Source organism: Protopterus annectens, chromosome 12.part0 (genome assembly GCF_019279795.1).
Source record: "Protopterus annectens isolate FY-2018-M chromosome 12.part0, PAN1.0, whole genome shotgun sequence".
Taxonomy (NCBI): Eukaryota; Metazoa; Chordata; order Ceratodontiformes; family Protopteridae; genus Protopterus; species Protopterus annectens.
Window position 1 is genome coordinate 1,434,249,353 of NC_056746.1, and position 13,083 is coordinate 1,434,262,435.

Here is a 13,083-nt window from a genome sequence, read left to right on the forward strand (position 1 = left end):
TCAATTGCAACAGGATTTAAAAATCATTTGGCTATATGGTGGAAATAAATAAAAATAAAGAATATATTAAAATAGTTAAAGAGTATAAAAAGAATAAATGAAAAAGAAAGGAATGAAAAAGGAAAGGAAATAATAATAGTTATGGAGAGACCATACTACTGTGAGGGAATTTTACAATAACTGGTCAGAATGGTGGATTATTTTTAAAACAAAATATAAAAAAATGTTTTTTTGCATTGGCAAAATAAGATAAGAAAGATGGGAAAACAAGGGTATGCTGAAACAAATAAAGATGCACTAGAAAAATTCCAAAAGAACAAGAAAGTATATTATGATGAAGAGAAAGAATTATATAAAGAAATTATGAAAAAAAAAGAATCTTTGGATAAACAAAGGTATTTAGGTATTTACTACAAGGGAAAAGGAAGAAGTATCAGCCTATTTATGTAAAATACTTAAATGGAAGTGTAGTATAATGAGAAAAAAATAAGGGTAAACAAGGAGAAATAAGAAAGCATTCTCAAATTATGGAAATTGTTATAAATTATGTAAAAAAGTGTTTAAAACAAAAAGCAGAGTGTATAATTAAAAAATGGAAACTAAAAAAAATTCAGAACAAATGAATAAGGAAACTGAAAAATAAATTAATCTGTATGAAAGATAACACTTAAACAGTTGAACACAGATTCAGCTGTGGGTCTAAATGGAATTGGACATGAAATTTATAAAAATTAAGGGGAACTGCAAAAAATATTTATTATGTTTTAAATGAGTGGTTAAATGAAGGTTTTAATCACAAGGAATTATGTAGTTGAATATTAAAATGTATATGGAAGAAAGGTAATAAATAAGACAAAGAACCTGAGACCAATAATGTTAAACAATACAGATTACAAGATAATTATGAAAATAACAGAAAACAATGATTGAAAATAAAACTGAATATATAATGGAAAAATGTTTATGCGGTATAAAAGACAAAAGATTTCAAGAATTGCTAATGATATAAGAGAAATGGTGGATGATTATCTTAGAAAGTAGATAGGATTTAAAACACATGATAGATGACATTAATAAAGCATTTGATTCAATTAAACATTAAATGTTATGGGATTTGATGAAAATATGCAATTTTAGTAATACATTTAGGAAAGTTTGCATATCAGCTTAAAGGAATAATAAAATAAGGATTTTGGTAAATGGATGCCTGAGTAAATAAATATAGATGGGTAAGGGTATATGACAAGGATGTCCTACAAGTATTTTATTTACTTTAGTTGTGGATGTGGTAGTTAGTGAAATCAATGGTAAAATGAAGAATATAAAATATATTATGTATAAAGACAGACAAAATTATGGTATTGATCTATGCAGATTATATTATTTTAATACCTAAAAAGAGTAAAAGAATGAGAGAAGCTATACTTTAGGCAGTTAATTGTTTAAAAGGAATAGGTATGACACTAAATAAAGATAAAAGTAAAGGAATGAGACACACAAAAAAATAGCAGGCACTCTATTTACAATGAAATATTTTACTGTGTTAGGTAGATATTTTGATAAAGTAGCATGTAATGCAATGGAGAACATTCCTGAAAGAATTAAGAGAAATGTGTTTTCATGAAAAACATACAGATTGGCTTACAAGAAAAAAAAAACGAATTTTGATAAAGTCAGTACTGATGGGTAAAATAACTTAGTCAAGTGTGCTTATGATTCCAAAATGGTATAAAAACAATTATAAGAAGTGATTTTTTTTCATTTGTTTGGAGTTCTAAATTAAAAAGAAATGATGTACTCCCCATAACTTTTCATCTGTCGTCAATCTTCATTCATTCTTGACAATTTAGAAAGAAAACTGGTAAATTAATGGACTTATTGGTGTCTGACTTGGGGACCACCTTAAGAAGGAATGAAGGGTTAGTCCTCAAGGACACTCTGTATTTATGGAAGATTATGTATGGTGGTTTCACACAAAGTGCCTGTATTTCTGAAACTCTTCTAGCAGAAGTAATAGCCACTAGGAAAAGAGTTTTCCAAGAAATAAACTTTGGATGCAAGTAGCAGCTGGTTCAAAGGGAGGTAGCACTACATATTGCAAAATGAATGTAAGATCCCATGAGGGTAATGGATCCTTGACTGGGAGTTTGATACATAGGATTCCCTTTAGAAATACTTTGCATAAGTGATAGGGAATTAAGGATTGGCCATCTCAGCCATTGTGAAAATTAGAGATGGCTGCTAAGGTAACTGACGGTTAAAGCAGCTGCTCCCTGGTTGAAGAGGTTTGCTAGAAAATCTAAATTTTTTTCAACCAGGGCTGGAAAATGATCTAAACATTTTCCATTTACTGAAATACAACTTCCTGGTGGATGGTCTATGAGTAGCCAGAAGAATTTTTCGAACAGGGGAAGTAATATTAGAATGCCTGGTGACTAATGGAATTGGAGGAAGCAAGCTGTCAGCTTGAGGGATTGAGGATCCGGGTGTGACAGCAGATCCAGAACTGGGTCCAGAATCCAAGGTTGATGAACCAGGTGAGGCAATAGGAAGGGAAACCAAACTTGCCTGGGCCAGAATGGACAATGAGAATTACTTTGGACCGCAACCTCTTGGCTTTGTTCAGAAAAAGGGAAATGGGGGAAATAGATAAAGGAGACCCGGGGGCTAATATAGGAAGAGAACATCTCTTGGTGACTCTCCCTGTGGAGGGAGTAGGGCAAAGTATGCTCTGCATTTGTTGTTTATTGTGGAGGCAAATAGGTTGCAGCAATTTCCGTCCCCATCGTCGAAATACTTGTTTTGCCACTTTGGGATTTAAAGACCACTCATGTGGCAGTAGGATGTGTCTATTCAACTTGTCTGCTATCATGATGGAATTCCCCAGGATGTGCATTGCCACAAGAAAGCAGTTGAAAGATATCACCCATTTCCAAACTCTGAGAGCTTCCTGGCAGAGGAGGTAGGACTTGGTTCCTCCTTGTTTGTTGATGTGCCAAATTATCAACATGTTGTCTGATTGGATTGCAACCGTGCCTGGAGGAAGAGCATTCTGAAAGGTTTGCAATGCTAAGAGCACTGCTCTCATCTCCCAAGACAATGATGTGCAAGTTGGGCTCTTGAGGAGACCAAGTGCCTTGGACTGTCTTTCCCAGATAATGCCCCCCCACCCCATCTGTGAGGTGTCCATGGTCACTATGGCCTTGGGTTGAGGGGGAACAAAAGGCCAACCCATAAGGATCTCTTCTGACTCCATCCACCAAGACAGATCTTTTTTGCAAGTTTCTGTTATCAAGACTGGATGACTTAACAAATGGCTAGAAGCCATTGAAGTATTCTCATGTGAAACCCTCCCATAGGAACTAGGGTGATAGATGCTGCCATAGAACTTAGGGTTTGAAGAACAAGAAGATTGGGCACTTCTTTTTGGTAAAATGGACTGGACTTGGTATCGTATCTTTTGTAGTCTGTGAAGGGGTAGAGTGGCTATGCAGGAGACTGTATCGAGTCATGTTCCAATGTACTCCAAGTCATGAGTGGGGGACAGCTGAGACTTCTTGTAGTTCACTATGATGTCTAGGGACATGAAGAGATGTATAATGAACTCTAAGTTCTTGATCAGTAGATGCCTGGTGGGGGGAGTGAGGAGCCAGTCGACTAGATAAGGAAACACCCGGAATCTGTTTAATCTCAAGTGGGCTGTGATGGCTTCCATACATTTGGTGAAGATCCTGGGGGGGCTGTGGTGAGACCCAATGGCAGTGCTCTGAACTGGTAATGATCGGCTCCTAGCCAAAAGCGGAGAAGCCTTCTTGACTGCTTGTCTATTTTTACACATCCAATCATCTTACTCTAGAAAGGGGAGAATACACTGAACCATGACCATTCGAAATTTTGTTTGCTGGACAAACTTGTTTAGAAAGCTGAGGTCTATTATTGGCCTCAAGTTCCCGTCTTTTTTGGCACTAAAAAGAATCTTGAGAAAAACATGGATTTTAACTGGTCTGGTGGGACTTCTTGGATGACCCTTTTTTTGTAGCAGCCTTTGTATTCCTTTGGTGGCTTGATCCCTCTAATGGGGTGGAACATTGGGGAGTTTTCTTTGAGAACATGGAACTATGCTGAAGGGGATACTGTAGCCTCTGGCAATGATTTTCTGCACCCAAGAATCGGAAGTTATTTGTCGCCAGGCTGACAGGTGCAGAGAAAGTTTTCCCCCCACTGCTTCCAGAGGTAAGCAACTGGGCCTCCTTTCAGGAGTGCTGGTAGGGCCTGTCCAGAGATGGGATCCCTGGACCCCTGGTTTCATGAGCCACCTCTTCCCTGGTGTTGGTGTCTTCCGTCTGACTTCCCCGCCTTTGCCTCTTGGGGAGCCGGTGCTACGCACATCATGGAAAGGTCCCTGGGACTTCTTGAACCACATTTTCCCACTCCTCTGATTCCTGAAGAAGGATCGTTGAGGGGTGGAAAAATTAATGTCCATGGCAGACAGGGTCTTACCATCCTTTTCACACCTGCCTAGAGTACCCATTACTTTAGGGCTGAACAGGGAAGATCCATCAAACACAGTGTTGACAAGGGCTCCGTGAATTCACACAAGCGCATCCAGGTGTGTCGCCTAATGCCAATGTTGAAACCCACTGCTCTGGTCATCCCTTTGACTGCATGGGTAATGAGTTGCATGGCCGAGTTTAATATAGACTCCAGGGTGGCTTGCTGCAAGGCGACCTTATCTTGTTCCTCGCTGGACACAGCCCCAGCCAGAGTTTCTGATAATTCCTTAATCAGGTCTCTCTGGAGTCTAGTAAAGAGTGACATAAAGTTCAAGGACCTAAGTGCGAAGGTCGATGAAGCACAGACCTTTCCAAACCTGTCCATCATCCTAGACTCCCTGTTAGGAGAATGAGCAGAAGGACTCTCTTTGGCTACTTCCTTTTTAGTGGCAGGCATCACCACCATGGCATCTACTGGCAAACCTTTTGCCCAATATTGGTGGTCGTCTGATGGTGATAATACTTTGTCAGGTCTCTGGGGAATGGTCTCTGTGGTGTTAGGAGTCTTCCAAGCCTGTTGCACTACTAGCTTGATAAGGTCGTCAGTGGGTGGGGACACCCAGGAGGTAAAATGGTCGGGCACTGAAGACTTGAAAGTACACAGTTACCTCTGAGGATGGGTCTTGGGACTTCCAGTTAAGCCTCTGTTTCAGAATTTCTAGGATGTCTCCAAAGGAAATATCCTCAGGGGGTGACCGCTGGGAACCCTCCCCTTCATCGAAATCCATGTCCTCCATGATGGATTCTTCAGGGGAATCCAGATGCTTCCTCTTGCATGTCCTCTTTAACGGTGACTCCTCAGTGAGAATATATGGGGAGGACTTGGAAGAGGAGGGGCCTTACAACTAGGTAACTTAAAGCTTTGGTGCTTGCTGTTCTGTTGTACTGATTGGTGTCAACTCTGGACCACAGGAAATAGAAATATGGCACTCCAATGTGGGTGGGGTCAGCTGGGAGCCCGTGGAGGCTAAGGCCCTCTCCATCACCCGAAAGGCAGTACCCCCTGAAAAGGAATGGGAGCCCAGAACTGAGAAAAACCACCTAAGAACTGGGGTCACATCCTGCTTCGAGGGACCGCCTTCCAGGGATGAAGCCACGGGTGGACCCGAAACAATCAAACGTTTCTGGAAACGAGATTGGCACCATACCCAAATTAGGTGCCAAACCGGTAACCACAGAACCAAAGGAGGGGGTCTCGGCCCTGAGACTCAGTTGGCTCCATGGCAGGAACCGATGATGTCAGAGCAACTTCTGGTGCCCAGGTGGGCACACCTAACGGCACTGAAACAGCTGGCACCTGGACTATTGAAGTGCTGGGCTCCAAAACTGAACTCAAAGCAGATGGAGATCAAAGCAGATGGAGGGGGATAGGTAGGAGTCCCGGAAGAAAAGGTCTCCAATCCAGATGGGAGAGCGACCTGAGAAGGGGCAGGAATATCTCTGGCCAGTAACAGTTGATCCACCAACCTTATGACACCCAACTCTGAAAAACTCCTGGAAGACCATACTGAAAGGTCCAAAGGAGACTCTGGTCTTTCAATGAATGGACTGGGTTGTTGGCCCATGAAGGGGTCAATAGTAGGGGAACAGCTCATCCTGGACATTTCCAAAATAGGCTTTGGCACCGAGAGATTGGGCTGCGACTGTGTCGGTGCCAATGTAAATATCTGTTGAGCAGTAGGCGAAGTCGGTGCTGAGCTAGAACCTAGAAAGGCCAGCACTGACAAGGGTGCCGACAGTGCTGAAGAGGCACTAACTTGAATCGTTGGGACCTTAGCCTTCTGATCTGAAGGGTGCAGAACCAAGGATTTATGTTTAGGAGCCTCTGGAACTGAGGGTGAAGTTGGTACCGAATGGCTCTTCTTTTTTGATAAGTCTTGTTTCGTGTCGGCTTTGGACAAGGCTTCATTAAAAGGGGATTTAAGTAGACCTTTAAGCAGGAGTTTATTCCTGTGCTTTGCTAAGGTTCTCTGACTGAACCCCTTACATAATTCACAATCCAAATCCAGATGGGGCACACCTAAGCAATAGACAGTCTTGGCAATGTTTAAAACCTGATGTGCCTTTCGACGGTTTATCAGACACAGCCAGTTTATCAGACATTTTAACAATAGTAAAGGGTGAAAAGAAAAAACATGCCCAATAAAGTACACACACACATAAAGGTGGAAAAGTAAGAAAGGGGAAAGAATCTACCAACAATGGTAACTAAGACTGTATGTAGATAGCGAGAGAAAGGAGGGATTATGGAGAAAAAAAATTTAAGGCTATCTCTAGAAATTAGAAATATAAACCACTTAGCTGAGAGATAGGCTGACATGTCTTGCTGGCAGAGTGGCAAACGAGATCAGGGGCATTGTAGGGAGAGACCTGGCTCGAGAGTTTTTGGCTGGTGTAAGCTGTATAACGGCTGAGCCGGTTCCAAGGATCGGAATTGGATTCCCAAAAGTCAAGAATAAAAAAGACTGACATCATCAGACAACATCAGACTGGAACACCTGCACTGCACAGACCCCAACCACCCATGTAAACCTACATGGTTTTACACAAACTATAACCTCCCCTACTAGGATTAGCAAGCCTAACAATTAAGAAAGTATCCTAGACTGGATACTAATTAATAGCCCCCACCACATGTACAAATCAGGTACTCTCCCTGAAGATCTAAGTGATAATTTCTTAATGTATACTATTAGGCATAAAGTTGAATGTCCACATCTACCCCATCTATAAAACAAGAAGAAATAACAAAAACTTCAACCTTAATAAATTCTTAGAAGAACTTAAATTATGCAATTGGTCAATTCTAAAACAACTACCACTAGATGAGGCAGTAACACACTTTAATAACACATTCCTGGCCATCCTTGACAACCATGCACCTGCATGCTCTATTAGAATTAAAACAAAAGTTGCCCCCTGGCTCACTAAAGAAACCAAACTAAAGATCATCCAAAGAAATAATGCCTGCAACACCTGGTGCTCCTCTAAAGCCCCACAAGATCAACTCAAATTTCGACAATATAGGAAAGATGCAAAAAAAATCTATATTACTAGACAAAAAAAACTATTTCTGCCATCTACAGCAGAAACACCACAACAAGCCACAGAAGTTATGGGCGGATATTAACAAACACCTCCACCCAGGGCAATCCACAACTCCAACCACCTCAGCCGCAAAACCCACTTGTCTTAATGCTGAAACCCCTAAACCCAGTGACATTCTCTCCGTTAGCTTCCAAAAGGCTCCAACTTCACTCATTAGAGCCCTAATTAAAAAACTCAAACCAACCACCCTTTCAGCTGACCTCTTCCCTGCAGACTATCTGCAAAAAACTGCCAATGTTATAGCATACCCTGTCTCTATTTTGACAAACAGAACCATAACTGAAGCCTCTATCCCCTCTATCTGGAAAATATCACATGTCATAACACTCCACAGAGGAGGCAGCTCCACTAAGCTGTCATACTATAAACCAATAGCTATCCCTTCCCCTCTGGCTAAAATTATGGAAAAGTGTATCCATAAACAACTCTTTTGCTACCTTATTCAACATAATCTTCTCGCCAACTCCCAGCATGGATTTAGACCACAGCACAGTACCACCTCAGCCCTCCTCTCCTTTTCTAATGTCATACATTCCAACTATAACAACAAACTATCTTCTGCCCTGTTTCTTGATCTTTCCAAGGCCTTCGACATGGTTAACCACCAGCTACTCTTACTTACCCTAAATAAAATATCCCTAAACAACCATGCCATACAATGGTTTCAATCTTATCTTAGTGGAAGACAGCAGGCTGTCCTTTGGCAGGACAAACTCTCCACCCTCCTCCCCATTATCCCTGGTGTCCCTCAAGGCTCCATATTAGGTCCCCTTCTTTTCTCCCTCTTTATCAATGACCTCCACACTGTAATCTCAGATTCAACCTGTATACAATATGCCAGTGACTCCACCCTGATTTGCTCAGCCTCTACCCCTACAGATCTCCTTAGTTTAACCCAGAAAACCTTTAATACAGTGGAAGACTGGATCTTTAATCAACAGCTGATATTAAACCCTAATAAAACAAAGCTATTTCTCTTCTTCCCTACTCGCAAATCATCTCAACCTTCATTTACTATAACATCTAACAATGGGGCCATAATCTCACCAGATATATATATATATATATATATATATATATCTATACCAAACTCCTTGGTGTTATAACATACAATAACCTCAAAGATGATTTACATGTAACCTGTTAAAACCGTTAATAAAAAACTTGGCTCCCTATATAAAAACAAACCTTTTCTCACCCCTCTAGCTAGGACTGCCATTGCCCATACCCATCTGCTTTCAACTCTCCTCTATGCCTCGCCAATACTCCCTAACTTGAACAAAACTGATCTCAGCAAACTCTCTAGCTGCTACAATCAAATTGCCAGGTTTGCCACAGGAACTCCCTACAGGACACCCCATTGTCAAAACTTAAACCTCTTATGATGGCTAGAACTCCCCAGGCTAATTCAATTTAATCAATGTACTATAGCATTCAAGGTTATTAACCATCCAGAAAAACTGCCCTCCCTTAAAAACATTATCCATCCCTACAAAAACTCTAGGCCACTTTGTTCCACTATAAAACTTTTGTTTCAATCTGTTAAAGCTAACAACCTATCTGGAGAATCTTTGTTTGCAAATTCAGTAGCCAAAACCTGGAATTCACTCTTATCTGACCTTACTCTGAGCCCCTCCCTTAATCAGTTAAAAAAAATCTAACCCAGTATTTTAAAACTCACTGTTTATGTCCTTGCTCTAACCCTGACTAAAGCCTCATCTACTTCCATATCCCTGCAATTTTTTATTCACAGCGACTAACCTCTTACACTAAAAGATTTGAAAAGAGAAACAAACATCTTTGCAGACATTCTGTATATAAGCCGCTAGGTTTGATAAGAGAAACTGTAAAATATTTGTATACATTTCTGAATATAAACTGTATTCTTTATAGGCTTGAAATGTGAGTCTATACTGTAACTTGCTTGTCTTTATCTGTTTGTAAGTTTGGAGCTTTTCTCCCTGGGCCTCTGCTGAAAATGGACATGTATCCAGTTGGGACTATCTCGGTCAACAAATGTAAAAAAAATAAAATAAAATAATAAATAAAAGGGTGGAGTTGTATATGATTAAACAAAAAGGAGGACTAGGCTTGTTAAAACAAGTGGTCTAAGCATCATCTTTGAATTTGCACAAAGTATTGAAAAGGATACATGAGTAAATGGAAAATTAGTTATAAAAGTCTTTAAATAGAAGTATAAAGAATTTTGGGAAATAATAAATAAAAGAATAAAGGAAAGTTTTAATGAAGAGGTAGAGAATTATCAACAAAAGATAAAACTATGGAAAATAAGGATCAATGAAATAAAAGATAATCGAAAAACATAGTCAAAAACCATAATGAAACAATATTAATTTATCATTCCATGGGAAAATCTGTCAGAGGAAAAGATTAAAGTAATAAAGGAAAGAAATAAATTGTGTAGCAAAAAGTGGAATGTCAAGATATTTTTATGGCGATTAAGAATAAAAACCTTCCAGTAAATGGTATTATACCATATAAAAAAGTAAAACAGTATGTTTATATTATGCTAAAGAAGAACCTGTTGAACATTTTTAGGTTCATAGGTAGGTACTAGACTATCAGCCCAAGGGCCTAAGTAAGCCTAGCCAACAAGGTTCCCTGGCTTATGCCACCCAAGAAAGTTATTTTCCTGTGCCACTGTCGAGCAGAGCCACAGAAGTGATCTCTGGTGTGTATTTCCTATTTCCCATCCACTCCCAGAACTGAACCCTGTGGTATGCCACTTATCAATGGTTTGAAGTCAGATTTGGAGTGTGCAACATTTACAGTGTGGGTTCTGTCAGTGAGCCAGTTGGCAACCCATCTTATGACGTAGAGATTTATACCTAGTTTAATAAGTTTAGCTATAATTCCAGAATGGGGGATGGTGTTGAAAGCCTTGGCGAGGTCAAGATAGGCTGTGTGAACCACCTTACCCTCATCTACGGCTTTGGTGACTGTCTCAAAGAAGTCAATCAGGTTCAGGAGGCACAACCTGCCTTTCACAAACCTGAACTGGGTGGGGTCCAGAGTTTGGATGTTACCAATGTCTTTGTTTATAGCTCCATGGTGATACTTTCCATAGACTTGCAGACCAGGCTCATCAGGGTAATAGGGCGATAATTCCCGGGATCAGTGGTGGCTCCCCTTTTGTGGAGTGGGATAACTGTTGCTGTGTGCCATTCAGTGGGCACAAAGCCTGATGTAAGGCTATGATTGAACATAGTGCTTAGGTGGGGAGCCAGTTCGTTCTGAAGTTCATGTAAAACACAGCCTGGGATGTTGTCCGGTCCCATGGATACTGTGTTTTTGGCTTTAGAGAGTGAAGCTTTTACCTGCATAGTATATATATATATATATATATATATATATATATATATATATATATATATATCGTAGAAGCCTCCCTTGATGATAGAAAAATGTATAGCGAAGCCACCCCGTACACGTAACAAACACAAGGAGTCTCTGACTCCAAATTAAGCAAAGCAATGAGTCTCTGACTCCAAGCTAAACAAACCAATGAAATGAGCACTCAGTGAATAAAAAGTCTATAGTCGCTATATTCAAGTAATCCAACTATATGAGTGGTAAAAAGGGGGTTGAAGCTACTTTGTTTCGCTCAACCACAAACCTTGTATCAATCTAGCTGCAAACCCAGGAAGCCTTGTAAGATGTTATATGAACTTCATTGATCAAAAGGTCTCAAGTGAAAAAACGCTATCCCACTTGAGCGAAATAAAAGTCGCAATCCAGTGCAGCGATGAAACAACATTAAATAAAGTCCCATAAATCAGCTAGTAATCCAAAAGATGTTCACGACTCTGTCAAACTTCTATAAAACAAGTAATTTATTGGTGAGCGCTTTCACGGCCACTAAAAAGCCGCTTCATCAGACAAACAGTGATGCGCCGTTAAGGCGCCATTTTTAAAACAACAATCCATTCGTCACAGCCAATGAGTAAACATTTCAAATTTAAAGTGTTAGCGTTCTAATAAATGACCATACAAAATATGACCATAAAAATATACAATAATCCTTGTGAGGCTAACCCATGGCGGAGCTAACCAAGATAACAAGGACAATATATATATATATATATATATATATATACTGTTGAATAGATTAAAATATAGCTCTGTATATAAGCTGCTACATATGTGTATAGGTTATCATGTAAATAATATGTAAATAAAGCCCCCCCACACTCTTTTCAGTAACTGCAGTGGCAACTTTTACATCCATGTAAGCTACTAACAACTGAGGCAGATGGGGCTGCTGTTTACCATCTCATCCAAATAAGTGCACTTTTAGGAGTGAAGCACTGCACTGCAGTTTCAGTACTCGAAAATAATCCAACTCCCTGGTGAGAACACATAGTATGAGTACACATGAACCTATGTAGCACTTATATAGTACACTCACTGGGTGACTGCACATACATGTATGTGGTACTTATGCAGTACACCCATGGTATGAGTACACATGAACCTATGTAGCATTTATACTTATGTAGTACACTCACCGGTGAGTGCACCTACATGTATGTAGTACTTATGCAGTACACCCATGGTATGAGTACACATGAACCTGTGTAGTACACTCACTGGTGAGTGCACATACATGTATGTAGTACTTATGCCGTACACCCACGGTATGGGTGCACATGAACTTATGTAGTACTCATAAAACACTCATTGGGTGAGTGCACATTGACATACTTAGGACTCATGCAGTACATATGGTATGAGTACGTATTAAACTACTTAGTACTCAAGCTATATATTACAGTATGAGTATTACACAAATGCATGTAACATTCATAGTACACTCATGGTATAAGGACCCATTAAGTGACACAGTACTAATGTAACATACTTATAATCATACATGAGTATGTCTAGTAATCACGTAGTAAATCATGTGATTTGTATGTATGACCTTATGTAGTATATTTACAGTATGAGTGCACATTCACTCATGTAACTGCTGTAATTGGTTTAAACAGCTGTATTGTTGCTACCAGAGAAACCATGCATAGTAAACTGTGAGAATCACTCTTTAAAAGAGAGAGACAGAAAATAAAATAAAAAGGATTGCTACTGAGAAATGAAAGTTGATCTGTTGAGCAAAATGCCCTTGCAGTAATTCCCAAATACCTCCTGACAGAAAAGAAAAAGATTCAGAGGTATGTTTTGTCTAAACAGAGAGCTGTAGAAAAGTGGTACAGACCATACCAGGTCCTTGCCTACTGAAAGTAAAAGCATCATGACAAATACACACAACAATTATTTCAGTAGCAAAATCTCTTTCTTTCTTGCTTACAGACAAATAAAAGCTCTGAAGATGTTAACGTGCCAGTCTTACAAATGGTGTTCCTTGTTCTTTTACTCATTTTTCTGACTAGAGTAGGGCTAC

The 13,083-nt window shown here is 39.7% G+C and overlaps 1 protein-coding gene across 3 annotated transcripts in view; it reads right to left on the reverse strand.

Annotated features, from left to right (window-relative positions):
• Nucleotides 1-13,083, reverse strand: part of LOC122817246 (E3 ubiquitin/ISG15 ligase TRIM25-like) — a 1,463,860-nt gene that overhangs the window by 333,020 nt on the left and 1,117,757 nt on the right. The window lies entirely within an intron of this gene.